We start from the raw sequence: 13,031 nt of genomic DNA, 5'->3' as shown, positions 1-13,031 counted from the left end.
GGGGGTGGGGGATGGGTTCGCCTGGTGATGGGTATTAAAGAGGGCACATTCTGCGTGGAGCACTGGGTGTTATGCACAAACAATGAATCATGGAACACTACATCAAAAACTAATGATGTAATGTATGATGATTAACATAACAATAAAAAAAGATGAGACCAGATATATACTATTGGGATTTGACATTATGGAAGCCATTGACAAGTGGTACTTCAAAGAAGAGAATGGGAAGTGATGAGGTAAAGACTGTATATGCAGAAGACTCATTCCAAAATTTTTAATAAAAATGAAGGGCTCTAGGGAATGTGGAATCCAAAGAGGGCTTCTGAGGTGCTAAGTACTACAGCATGTTTGTATGAGGATGGGAACAGTCCAGTGGAGAGGGAAAAAATCTGAAGATACAGAAGGATGGGAAAGTTGAATGGATGATGGCTATGAACAGGTGAAAGGGATGGATTCAGAGCACAAGTGAAGGGCCTGATTTATATTAGGAGCTGAAGTACTTCAATTTTAATAAGAAGGACAGCAACTGTGGAATAGGTAGGTTGGTGACTTTGGTTATGGACAAATGAGAGTTCTCATCTTTTATGAATGCCTCTTTTCCTACTGCCCCTACCATCACTATGTACTCAATCTTACTGATTTTCTAAAAACAGAGCTGAAAACTTGTACCTCATTTTAATTTGTATGTATACAATTTTTAGAGAGGTAGAAGCATTTTTTCCTATGTTTATTGGCCATCTGGATTTTTAAAACTTGCTGTATTTGTTAGTTTGCTCATTTGAAAATACCTTTCTGTTTTTATCACATAAACAATAATTTGCCTAGATTCAGCATTCTTGGGTGCCTTAATTTGTTCTGTACCTTTATGCAGATATTTTTCTAACGGTTTTCTGTCATAAAACATTGAGAATGTTAAGTCTGGGGTTAGTGTGATAATTTCCCTCTGTATCACTATGTTTCTTCTAAATAGATCCTTTCCGGAATTTTTTCTTTATCCTTGAAATTTAAAACTTGGTGAGGCATCACTAGAGATAAGACCCACAACCAGCCAGCTCTTTATTTGGGGCAGCCCAGGCCTTTCCCCCCCAACACACATGGGCTACACTGCTGTTGGCGCACAATTGTAACAATGTTTTCAGATAAACTGTCCACAGATAACCAAGAGGAATACCTCTAGTCCTTTCACCTCCCGGTAAGAAAGATCTCATCCAAGTTAGGGGAGATTGCTTTTAAGAAGCTCGGTCAAGCTGAAAGGGCGACTCACTATGATAGTCCTTACCTTGGCCCACGTGCTTCCAATACAGGAAGATATTTGGGGAGGTGGTGTTCCCATAATTCCTTCCTTTGCCTACCGTCACACTGCAGGGCTCTTTTAAAAGAATGTGAGTTTCCATTTATCAGCACTTGGTATCCTTCGTATATTCTTTTCTACAACTCTGTTGTGTCTGGGAGAAATTCTACTTGTACAGTGTATTTGTCAGCCACCTATCCTTTTGGCATTGATTATTATACTATTTCTTGGCACCTTGGTGCATGCGTGCATGTGTATACATGTGTCTAAACCTACTCATGCTGCCATATCTCCCAGAATCTCAAGCTCTTATTATCAAATTTCCACAGAAGGTTTTGCTTCCTTCTATATTCTTTTTTTAAAAAGATTTATTTATTTATTCAAGAGCGAGAGCATGAGCAAGGGGAAGGGCAGAGAGCTAGGGGGAGACAGAGAATCTCCAGCAGACTCCCCACTGGGTTCAGAGCCTGACATGGGGCTCCATCCCACAACCCTGGGATCCTCACCTGAGCTGAAATCAAGAGTAGGACGCTTAACCAACTGAGCCCCCCAGGCGCCCCTTACTTCTACATTCTTGGCTAAATGCTGCCTGCCTCTTGCCGCTGCTGCTCTCTCTCTGTTTTTTTTTTTTTTTTAAACATGTATGGCCTGTATCTTCATCCTAATTTCCATAGCAGTCTCTGTGATTAGGTTCATCTGCATCGATAAATACATGTTCTTCAGTCTGAGGCAATGAGAGAGGAATTTTAAAGTCCGTTTAGTTGGAAAAAGAACTTTTCTGCTTGGATCTCTGACCACTGATGAGAAACATAAATGATCTGCTATTTCCTGTATAGAACCATAAAATCTCTCCATCAAAAAGTATTTCATTACTAGGCACTGCTTAATCATACACCCGGTGTCACAGATGTCACAGGCCTTATAATTGAAAGATCTTTGCATTTAAAGAGATATAATGATGCACAGGATGAATAATAGCTTGAGCAGTGTAGAAAAAAAGAATATAAGAGAAGCTGTGGAATAGCAGAAAGTCCATAAGCTTGAGCCCAAGGGACCTGGGTTTGAATCACAGCACTATTTCCCACTGACAAGTAGTGTGGCCTTAAATTACAAAGCACCTATTATGGGTTTTACTGTATCTCTCCCCCCAAATTCATATGTTGAAGTCCTACCTCCAGGACCTCAGAATGCGACTGTAATTAGAGATAAGCTCTTTACAAAGATAATTTAGTTAAAATAAGGTCACTATTTAAGCCACCCAGTCTGTGGTATTTTGTTACAGTAGCTCTTAGTTTCCTAAGAAAAATTAGAATATTCACTGTTGTCTCATAGAGTTTTTTAAAAAAGATGTACTTATTTATTTTAGAGAGAGAGAAAACATGACTGGGAGGAAGGGCAGAGGGAGAGGGAGACAAGCAGATTCCCTGCGAAGTGGGGAGCCTGACACTGGCCCTGATCCCAGGACCCTGAGATCATGACCTGAGCCGAAATCAAAAGTCAGATGCTCAACTGACTGAGCCACCAAGGTGCCCCTCCATAGAGTTTTTATAAATTACATAAGAAGAATAGAATAATAATGAGAACATTATCTGTAACTATATTATTGTAGGTGCAGGGTTCGATGCTTTACACTTGAAATGCATAGCATGGTGGCAGCCACATAGGAGGTGTGCAGTAAGCTATTTTTATTTTCCCTTATTTATTGCAACAAAGAGATGCTCCAGTGAAAATATCCTCCAATGGAGACATGCAAAGATAAAGGAATAAAGAAAAAAGAAAAAAGAGAGCGAGAGAGAAAGAGAGAGGAATCTCATAAAAGTTGGGAAGAAACTAAAACACATTGTAAGGAAAAGAAGAGAAACATATCAAAGCCTCCCTACAGCAGAGAGTAACAGACTCCAAAGTAGTAAGGGACCAATCAGTACCTAGTTCTCAGTGTGAACAGAGGAGAACCGTTTTCTTGTAAAGCACTTTTAAGGTCTATTTGGCCAGAACTGTCACAAAGTGTCTAAGCTTTTATTTCTATGTGATCCTGTAGTTTGCACGGTGTCTGTGTTACAATTGTTTTAAGAGTATTAATAGTCAGAATGGAGAAAGGTTATCATGAAATCATACACAGTACTGTATCGACTGTTTTTTATTTCCTTTTTAGCTTTTTGAGTTACTGACACATTATTGCAGCAAAACATATGTAGGGTCAATTCATGCTGAATAGTTATTAGAAACCATGATAACAAAAGTCATTACACTGCAGTTCAGTTTTGACAGTAAAATTTCTGCAACATTATCACAAATCCTCATGCATTAGTGCAATGATCCTTACTATAGTTTCATATTAGAATCAAAAGATTGCTGTAGCATGCTTGATACAAAAAGTCAAGCAGGCCAAATTCTTTTCTGCTTTTACAGATAACATTTTTGCTCTTTTTCTATGTACATCAATGCAGATAGTAGCTTTGTTTTATATGCTTTTTTCAATAACCTATGAGTACATTGCATATCTTTCTTTAAAATGAGGATTTTTTCCTTGAAAGACCACACAATTCTGAATACCAGCACCCAAGGAAATAATTTGAAAATGATTTTATATCTGACACAACTTCACAGAATTCTAAAACTATATTATTCACTCCATTATTTCTTTCCTCTTCTCGGACAGTGTATGGCTTGTGTGTACATGTTTTTGTTTTTGTTTTTAAATTGGTGATTTACTATGATGGAATAGTGTAAGATTTAAAAAAGGAATCGGTCATATTCAGGATTACTTTGATAGGAAAGCTATTTGAGTTACCCTTTAGCTGACAAAAGGAAAATGTTTTTAATGCCTATCTGCCCATAATATTTTTCCATAGTCATTTATTAACAAACACTTAAAGGGGTCAGATTGTACAGGTACATTAATTATATATTTTTGGTAGTGTTAATTTACTCAGGCCCATTTCAAGGAAACAGAAGAAATATAACTTGTGATCTAGTGCCTAGTGAATTAAGGAACCTCTGAAAATTGAGTAATTCTTCTCTAGTTGGAAAATCAGGTTTATATAGCTGTACATAGAATATGGATAAGTAGAACACATTCCACTATGTACAAAATATGTTCTCTGGAAATGTGGATGTAAATAAAATACTGTTTACTTGTGTCACAACTGAAGTGATTGTAGCTTGTCTGGAATTGCTTTAGAATTGCAATGAGAAGATGCCAGATCCCATCAAATTAAAACACTGAGTGTCATCATGGTATGTGTTGTTTTTATTGTTGTCTTCTCCATCTGTGATTTTACAGACTTCTTCGTGAAGGTTCTAATAACATATTTCCTCTTTGGGTTATCTCTAGGTAATTTCCAGTTGTTACAGTATTGTGCATGGGCTCTCTTAATAAATGTATATGTTCTAACGGTGTTTTTTAGTATAAGATTTGGATGTAACTCTGACTAATCCATGAGTTACTGCTAAGTCTATCCCTCACACTTTCTCATGTATGTGTGTATATATATGATTTTCTATTCTGTAACCCCGCTGTCAGCTTTACCTAAACAAGTAGGTGTTTATCTGTTGCTCTATTCCTTCCAGCACCTGCGTACGTTTCTTAGTGATTGTCATGTCACTACTACCCTGTATTTCTGTCCCCTCTCTCCTTAATTCACATTATATTCTCAGGTTGCATAAACTATTTTATACCTATTATAGACTAGAAGCTCTCTCATAGTAGTATAGCCACACCAAGATTTTGTATAAGAAGTAAGGGATATATGTTTATCTAAAGAATAATAACAATATCAGTTGTCATATCTTCCATGTGCAAAATATATAGTTTGTGAAAAACTATTCTAGGTGCTTTTTATTTTAAGTATATATTTATGTTCCATGGGGTTGTTGAATAAATAAAATTACATATAAAAGCTTGCAAAGTGCCTCACACATAGCGCTTCATAAATGTTAACTGTTATGATATACTGTTTACAATAATCCTTCTAGGGAGACATTAATATTTCCATTTTTTCAGAGGCTCAGAGGGACTAAATAAGTTGTCGATAGATATTCCTTCCCACTTTCAATAAGAGTAAAACTCTGGAAAAAGAACAAAAATACCTACAGAAAACATTTAGTATATGAATATGAATTTCATATATAATATTCATGTTAATAAATGATTATAAGATACAGCTCTGTAGATTTGGAGAAAGATGATTACAAGAGCATTTTTTTCAAATGTTTATGTCATTGTGATGCATATGTGTAGTTCAAAACTAAAAAAATCATTATACTGATAATCCCACAGAACTGCAAATCAATTGCAGTTCTAAGTCATAGATTAGAGAAGCCTAAGTAGAAAATATACCTATTACAGGAGGTACATATTATAAATATTTTACTTGTTTTATTATAATTTTTTAACATGGTCTTTGGGTGATTAAAAATTACTATTTCATTTTATAGCTACACTATGGCATTTTTAAAAGTCAGAGTTCTAAGTCTGTATGGATTCCAAAGAACATAACCTATTTATTTGAAAATATTCCAGTTTTTTTCTAGGGCTTTATAGGTAATATAAAGAATACTTTATTTACTTCTTTTTAAAAATTATATGTAAGCAAAATTTCCTGAACGTATGATTTTATGACATTAAATTTTCTCCATTTCTCTATAGAATAATATTTTGCAAGGTTTAATCTACTAAATACTGTCAGTTGTAAACAGGTTTCCTAAGAAAGGGTTCCAGGGATCACAGGAAATTCAGGGTTAACAGAATCAACAGGCTTCTTAAAATGGGATTTCTCAAAATCTTTAATATGCAAATGTGGCTTGAGTTTTTAAAGGGGGATGTAGCATGCAGCGTGCCATATATATATACAGTTATATATGATAAATATATAGTACATCTTTCTCTGTCTCTGTATCTGAATCTCTTTATATATATATTAGGGTTTCTTAACCTTAGCTCTATTGATATTTTAGGCTGGAAAATTTTTTGGTGTGTGTTAGGGGGGGCGGATTTTTAGAAGTATCCCTGGCCTCTACCCATTAGATAGCAGAAACACCCTCCCAACATCCCCCCCCAGGTGTGATAACCAAAAACGTCTCCAGGCGTTGCCAGGTACCCATATATCTTGAGATCACTTTTACTAGGATAGTAATTTACTGGAGAGAGGAAGTGCTCACATAGAAATGATAAGCATTCACAGGGCCTTTCGAGGAGATACAACACTTGAGCTCACCACAATAGCAATAGGAGGTGGCTATGAAATCATTACAGTAGTACAGTACATACTCAGTTAATTTTATGAAGTTATAATGTCATACTTCATCTTTTTGTTTGTTTACATTTCTCTAGGCTGCAAATTGTGCTGTGTGTGGTCTGTAAATTTGTGTACATTAAGTTTTGGTAAATTTTAACTTTTTAGAATAGATTTGTGTATATTCTATGGGAGCAAATGATAAAATAGACTAGTATGTACATATATTTTATGGATTCATGGCATACATAGCTTTTCCTTAATTTTTATGATATTTTTAGGCTACATGGTTCATCTGTGAGTTTTTTCAAATTGTCACAAATCTCAAAAAATTTTTTTCCATATATATATATATGGAATATATATATATATATATGTCTAAGTGTAAGTAGTCCCATGCAGTTCAAACCAGTGTTGTTCAATGGTTAACCGTATATATAAAAATTTACTATGAGTGTCTTTGATATATCAGGGATCCTACCACACTCTAGAAACCACTTTTAAGCTTTCACTAACATTAAAAAGCTGCTTATTGCTGTGCATCTCCACTAGATCACACCTTCTCAAAATTGCTTAAAAGATATATAAATCTAAAATGCACTCAAAACTGGTACTAGACTGAAGAACTGGTTTGATTTAGGCCAAGCTGACCTTTCTAAAGTATTAGCCAGAAATAAATATTTAAGTTTTAGTGTTTTTGTCAGAGTTTGGACAACAGAAGGGAGACTCATTGGGATAGAACAATAGATGACCAGCTGTCTACTCCTGTCTAGGATCACAAAAGCTCTTCAGAGATCTCTTAAGAGTTCTTCAGGGAAAAGGGCCAGTAGAAATTTAATGCAAGCTTATCAGTCTATAAAGTGCAGCAACTCCTTTTGAACAAGTGTATGTGTGTGCATGTGTGTGTGCATGTGACAAAACTATTAAGGACTTACAATTTTCCTAGCAAAGAAATGAATTTCCACCTACACTGAAACAAGCACTCAAAAATCACTACTTGAAGCCTAATTTTAATATATGCAAGATAACAAGCAATATAAAGTACTTATGAAAAAGAGAACTAAAACCGCTTTCACGTTCCTTTAGAAAATAATTTTATTGCTAGAATTGACTTTGACTCCTCATCAAATCAATGTAAAGTGAGTATTACAGGAAACCCCTGTTTAAAAACTGAAAAAGGGGAGAGAAAACATGCTAATGAAGTCTATGGATGATACAATCTTTTTGAGAATTTAAAAGGGAAATGTCTGTTGAGACCTAGGTGATGCAGATTAGACAGCAAAAATTCATGATTCTTCCATTGGTGGAGTAAAGAGAGGATATTGTTGTGCTCTGATTCTATGCTCTAGTCTAGAAAAGAATCCCTTCATTTCTGGGAATCAGGATTCAGCATGGAAGCTGAGTTGAGGTGGCATATTCCTGTACTTTTAATTATATCAAAACAATGGATGTCAGTACACTGGATGATTAATAATTTATTTGAATAATTGAATGAGTGAATGAATGAATGAATTCCGTGAGACCCAGAAGTATCCCCTAAGCCTCCAAAGTAGTCCTCTGATTTATGTCCCTACATGATTCCTTAATAAGCTCAAGTTGCTTAAAGAAGATGCTCCAATCTGAGCATATCCATTGTAGTTACTCTTACAACTTTTCAACTACTGGTCCACTCAAAATACCTTCGAAAAATATCACAGCACATGCTCATTTTACAGTTGGTTGGAGAGAATATTTGAACGTAAGTTAAGACAACTGTGTCCTAGGCCAAACTTTTTTCTAATTAACTGGGTATGTGGTAGATCACTGGGCCACTCTGGCCCTAAGGTTCCTCAGTTGTGAAATACTCTTTTATTTTACTTTTTATTTTTAATTTTGTGTGTGTGTGTGAAATTATCTTTTTTTAATTTAATTTAATTTTATTATGTTATTATGTTATGTTAGTCTCCATACAGTACATCATTAAGTTTTTGATGTAGTGTTCCATGATTCATTGTTTTCGTATAACCCCCAGTGCCCTCCTTAATACCCATTACCAGGCTAGCCTATCCCCCCACCTCCCCTCCCCTCTAAAACTCTCAGTTTGTTTCTCAGAGTCCATAGTCTCTCATAGTTCGTCTCCCCCTCCGATTTCCTCCCCTTCATTTTTCCCTTCCTTCTCCTAATGTCCTCCATGTTATTCCTCATGTTCCACAAATAAGTGAAACCATACAATAATTGACTTTCTCTGCTTGACTTATTTCACTTAGCATAATCTCCTCCAGTCCCATCCGTGTTGATGTAAAAGTTGGGTATTCATCCTTTCTGATGGCTGAGTGATATCCCATTGTATATATGGACCACATCTTCTTTATCCATTGGTCTGTTGATGGGCATCTCAGCTCTTTCCACCCTTTGTCTATTATGGACATTGCTGCTATGAACATTGGGGTGCATATGACCCTTCTTTTCACTACATCTGTGTCTTTGGAGTAAATACCCAGGTGTTTCTTGCCTTGTCAATTTTTGCCATTCTAACTGGTGTAAGATGGTATCTCAATATGGCTTTGATTTGAATTTCCCTGATGGCTAATGATGATGAACATTTTTCATGTGTCTGATAGCCATTTGAATGTCTTCTTTGGAGAAGAGTCTGTTCATGTCTTCTGCCCATTTTTTGACTTATTTGTTTTTTGGGTGTTGAGTTTGAGATGTTCTTTATAGATCTTGGAAATCAGCCCTTTGTCTGTAGTGTCATTTGCAAATATCTTCTACTATTCTGTGGGTTGCCTCTTTGTTTTGTTGACTGTTTCCTTTGCTGTGCAGAAGCTTTTTATCTTGATGAAGTCCCAAAAGTTCATTTTCCCTTTTGTTTCACTTGCCTTTGGAGATGTATCTTGAAATAAGTTGCTGTTGCCGATGTCGAAGAGGTTACTGCCCATGTTCTCCTCTAGGATTTTGATGGATTCCTGTCTCACACTGAGGTCTTTCATCCATTATGAGTTTATCTTTGTGTATGGTGTTAGAGAATGATTGAGTTTCATTCTTCTGTATATAGCCGTCCAATTTCCCTAGCACCATTTATTGAAGAGATTGTCTTTTTCCATTGCATATTTTTTCCTGCTTTGTCGAAGATTACTTGACCATAGAATTGAGGGTCCATATCTGGGCTCTCTATTCTGTTCCATTGGTCTATATGTCCGTTTTTGTGTTAGTACCATGCTGTCTTGGTACTCACGGCTTTGTAATATAGCTTGAAATCGGGCAACGTGATGTCCCTAGCTTTGTTTTTCTTTTTCGACGTTTCCTTGGCGATTCGGGGTCTTTTCTGATTCCATACAAATTTTAGGATTGTTTGTTCCAGCACTTTGAAAAATGTCATTAGAATTTTGATCGGGATGGCACTGAAGGTATAGTTGCTCTGGGCAGCATTTAGACATTTTAACAATGTTTATTCTTCCGATCCATGAGCATGGAATGTTTTTCCATCTTTTCGTGTCTTCTTCAATTTCTTTCATGAGTGTTCTGTAGCTCCTAGAGTATCGATCCTTTACCTCTTTGGTTAGGTTTATTCTGAGGTATCTTATGGTTTGGGGTGAAATAATCTTTTATTTTTAAGGAGATGGGTAAAATTTCTAAAGGCATTTCCAGTTCAAAAATTTTACAATTTTAGAATTGCAAAACTTATCTATAATCCCTACGAAAATTAAATAATTTCTAATTAAATAGGTGGTAGACCTTTCCCCACAAGAAAATCATTATTGAAAAAGTGGTTTCAATGAGATAAAAGTATAAAAACAATAGTGAATCAAATAATCTGTTTCAGTTGGACACTAGTGACATAATGCATGACTGGTTTGGTTTTTACATGCTTTATAATGCCTGATGAGACAGTATAGGATTGTTTAACAATGTTATAGTAGAGGCATAGTGTCATGGTTATGAAATGGGTTGGATTTTTTAAAATCCTGTGTTTGATTCCTATCTTAGTCAGTTCCCTCTACTTGGATGACCTTGTCACACACTCAATCTCAGTTCCATATCTTAAACTGGAGATGATTATAATAATAATAAAAAATTTTAGAGGATTACTGATGGACATTACAAAGATAATATTTGCAAACTGCTTGGCACAGATACCAGGCCCATTTAAGTGCTTGTTAAGTGCTGACTGATTCTGTAGTAATTTGTATTCCCTTAGTTTGAAAGTACTGAGAACTGGAGTAGGCAAAGGTTAAGCTTCACAAGTGGATTACAAAAGAATTAAAAATACATTTTAACCAGTTTTGAAAGGGATCATGTTTTCAGCCAACAGAACACATCAACATTTGTGTGCTTGCTTAGCTTACCTTTCTTTACAGACTTGAAGAATTTGAGACAGCAATTAAAACAAACACATGATTTTATCAATATACTCATGGATTTTTTTAAAAAAAAGAAAAACATTTTTTAAATCTTTTAATGAAAATAAAGACAATGTATTTTTACAAAGAATATACAACCTGTTTTTCAGATATTTTTCTTTTATTCCCCTTTAGTGTTATTTTAAATTTTGAGATCTGAAAAGTTTTAGATTGGATTCTATTCCATCATTACCCATGAACATGGAAAACAGGAATTTTGTACAGTCATTTTTGTTTGTTTCTGATTTTTAAAGGGGAAAATATTCATCACTGCAAAAATTTAAAGCACAGGAAAGTATCAAGTAACATGTGCAAAGGAAGGAGACATAATTTTATCACCAAGAGTAATACTATAGCATTCTAACATTTGAACCATCTGTATATAAAATTGTGTTAAGGAAAGGGACATTATTTTTTATAGTTAACTTGTTTTATTCCTCCATTAAGCTTTTATTTTGCTACTCTTGGCCTAAAAATACAAAGAAGGACGAAATCTGTGTAGAGAGAATAATACTCCATAAGAAGCACAAAAATCAAAATGTAATTATTTATCATGCCAAAAGGACTCTATGCTTAGAAGCAATGAAGTCATTATAAAACAGGAAACAGGAAATAATACACAAAATTCCTTAAAGTGAGATCCACTTTATACGACAAGGAAATTAAACAAGGGAATCAGAGGTTAAACAGTGCTTTTGTGTACCCAAAACTAAACTGGTCAAAGGACTAAAACATACGTATATATAATATGGGAAATGCTGCAATATCAAAGAAATGGACTAAAATATTAAAGAGTTTTTTTCCATTTTGATGGCCAAATTCCATCCTGTAAGCAGTGCATTAGATGCTAATGACATACGATTTCTCACTGACAGATTTAACAGCATCAATAAGGCCTCTCTGTCCATTGCAGCAAATTGATCCTACATGACACTGACAAGGGCAGCCTGCACTTAATGACCTCCATCGCTGAAGGATGGAAATGAAAAATGATTGGAAGTACAAATAAATCTTTGAAAGTTTCCCTGAAACAGGTGTGCTAAAAGTGATTCGTTTGAGGGATCATCACAAATATAAACCCAATTTCCTAGCATACCTCACTGTCTGTTCATACCAGGGTCTCACTCCTTGAATCCCGAATCATGATTTGCTCTAATTCCAACATCAAGACAATTTTATTCTTACTATATCCAATACGGTGTTATGGATCTCTCTTAAAGGCATAAGTTCTGCACTATTTATGCAGGTTTCTATTTATCATTTGCCACCAAAGGATTCTATATAAACTGATAACAAGTATACATAAAATTTATTTTTGTTTCCCTCCTGGTTAGAAAAGGAAATACAGTATAGCCATTGATTTTTTTGTCCTCCTCAATTATCAGGAACAAATGGAACATGTTTAACCTCAATAACAATGTCAAATGCATGAAGTGATTGGACAAATGTTCCATTGATGTCCTTTCTTTGAATCCTACATGTGGTTTGAGGACACTAAGATTTTGGTGTATAGATATATTATCAATTCTTTCCCAAACACATCTGTTTCTTAATCTACCTTCATCTTGCTTCTAATTTTAAAAGAAAAATACACACTCTTTCTTTCAATGTATTCAGAAACTTTAATTCACACGAGAGTAGATGGATGGGAAACATAAGGGAGTTTATAAGCAGCACACCAGATCAATGTAATAGTTAGAGTTGCATAGTATCCTTTTATTTTCAAAATAACTATGGGGATGTCTCCTTTTTATTTCTTATCAGTTTTCCTCTGAGGTATATCTTATTTTACGATGAGAAAACTAAATTCAGAAAGGATAAATAATTTGCCAAGATCACTGAGCTAGTAAGTGGTAGAGATTGCACTCAAGTCCCGGCCTTCTATCACCCCAATATTCCACAATAAGGAGGGATAAGTACAGTACTGGACTTTTAAACTACTAATTTATGGTACAGTAGTATGGGTGACAATAGGAAAAAAGGTTAATTAGCAGTCTACTGGTTCTTAGGACTAGGTAGATTGTTAAAAAATATTCATGCCTCTATATTTTGAAATTTAGATTCTGGGGATAAACAAAAATTCAAAGGGAAATGATTTTTCTTGTCAAATGAGTATCTGGGGAA

At 35.2% G+C, this 13,031-nt stretch overlaps 1 protein-coding gene across 7 annotated transcripts in view; it reads right to left on the bottom strand.

Moving 5' to 3' along the window:
- Window positions 1-13,031, bottom strand: part of CCDC178 (coiled-coil domain containing 178) — a 427,560-nt gene that overhangs the window by 129,574 nt on the left and 284,955 nt on the right. The window lies entirely within an intron of this gene.

This window comes from Callorhinus ursinus, unplaced genomic scaffold, assembly GCF_003265705.2.
Source record: "Callorhinus ursinus isolate GAN/ISIS: 27379988/994484 unplaced genomic scaffold, GSC_fseal_2.0 scaffold11, whole genome shotgun sequence".
In the NCBI taxonomy this organism is placed as follows: domain Eukaryota; kingdom Metazoa; phylum Chordata; class Mammalia; order Carnivora; family Otariidae; genus Callorhinus; species Callorhinus ursinus.
Note: the sequence above shows the minus strand (reverse complement) of the source record. Positions and strands in the feature narration are given on the sequence as shown.